This window comes from Pempheris klunzingeri, chromosome 18, assembly GCF_042242105.1.
Source record: "Pempheris klunzingeri isolate RE-2024b chromosome 18, fPemKlu1.hap1, whole genome shotgun sequence".
NCBI classification, from domain to species: domain Eukaryota; kingdom Metazoa; phylum Chordata; class Actinopteri; order Acropomatiformes; family Pempheridae; genus Pempheris; species Pempheris klunzingeri.
This window is the reverse complement of record NC_092029.1, coordinates 890,885-893,145: the sequence shown is the minus strand read 5'-3', so window position 1 is coordinate 893,145 and position 2,261 is coordinate 890,885.

Sequence of the window (2,261 nt, the reverse complement as noted above, 5' to 3'; positions counted from 1 at the left end):
CACACTATAGACCTCCACTACACACTGACACACTGACTAACTAACACACACACACTATAGACCTCCACAACACACTAACACACTGACTAACTAGCACACACACACACACTATAGACCTCCACTACACACTGACACACTGACTAACTAACACACACACACTATAGACCTCCACTACACACTGACACACTGACTAACACACACACACTATAGACCTCCACTACACACTGACACACTGACTAACTAACACACACACACTATAGACCTCCACTACACACTGACACACTGACTAACTAACACACACACACTATAGACCTCCACTACACACTGACACACTGACTAACTAGCACACACACACACTATAGACCTCCACTACACACTAACACACTGACTAACTAACACACACACACACTATAGACCTCCACTACACACTGACACACTGACTAACTAGTACACACACACTATAGACCTCCACTACACACTAACACACTGACTAACTAACACACACACACACACTATAGACCTCCACTACACACTGACACACTGACTAACTAGTACACACACACTATAGACCTCCACTACACACTGACACACTGACTAACTAGCACACACACACACTATAGACCTCCACTACACACTGACACACTGACTAACTAGCACACACACACTATAGACCTCCACTACACACACACACACACACACTATAGACCTCCACTACACACTGACACACTGACTAACTAACACACACACTATAGACCTCCACTACACACTGACACACTGACTAACTAGCACACACACACTATAGACCTCCACTACACACTAACACACTGACTAACTAACTAACACACACACACACTATAGACCTCCACTACACACTGACACACTGACTAACTAGTACACACACACTATAGACCTCCACTACACACTGACACACTGACTAACTAGCACACACACACTATAGACCTCCACTACACACTAACACACTGACTAACTAACACACACACACACTATAGACCTCCACTACACACTGACACACTGACTAACTAGCACACACACACACTATAGACCTCCACTACACACTAACACACTGACTAACTAACACACACACACACTATAGACCTCCACTACACACTGACACACTGACTAACTAGCACACACACACTATAGACCTCCACTACACACACACACACACACTATAGACCTCCACTACACACTGACACACTGACTAACTAACACACACACTATAGACCTCCACTACACACTGACACACTGACTAACTAGCACACACACACTATAGACCTCCACTACACACTGACACACTGACTAACTAGCACACACACACTATAGACCTCCACTACACACTAACACACTGACTAACTAACACACACACACACACTATAGACCTCCACTACACACTGACACACTGACTAACTAGTACACACACACTATAGACCTCCACTACACACTGACACACTGACTAACTAACACACACACACACTATAGACCTCCACTACACACTGACACACTGACTAACTAGTACACACACACTATAGACCTCCACTACACACTAACACACTGACTAACTAGCACACACACACTATAGACCTCCACTACACACTGACACACTGACTAACTAGCACACACACACTATAGACCTCCACTACACACTAACACACTGACTAACTAACACACACACACACTATAGACCTCCACTACACACTGACACACTGACTAACTAGTACACACACACTATAGACCTCCACTACACACTGACACACTGACTAACTAGCACACACACACACTATAGACCTCCACTACACACTAACACACTGACTAACTAGCACACACACACACACACTATAGACCTCCACTACACACTGACACACTGACTAACTAGCACACACACACACACACTATAGACCTCCACTACACACTGACACACTGACTAACTAGCACACACACACACACTATAGACCTCCACTACACACTAACACACTGACTAACTAGCACACACACACTATAGACCTCCACTACACACTAACACACTGACTAACTAGCACACACACACTATAGACCTCCACTACACACTGACACACTGACTAACTAGCACACACACACACTATAGACCTCCACTACACACTGACTAACTAGCACACACACACTATAGACCTCCACTACACACTAACACACTGACTAACTAGCACACACACACTATAGACCTCCACTACACACTAACACACTGACTAACTAACACACACACACTA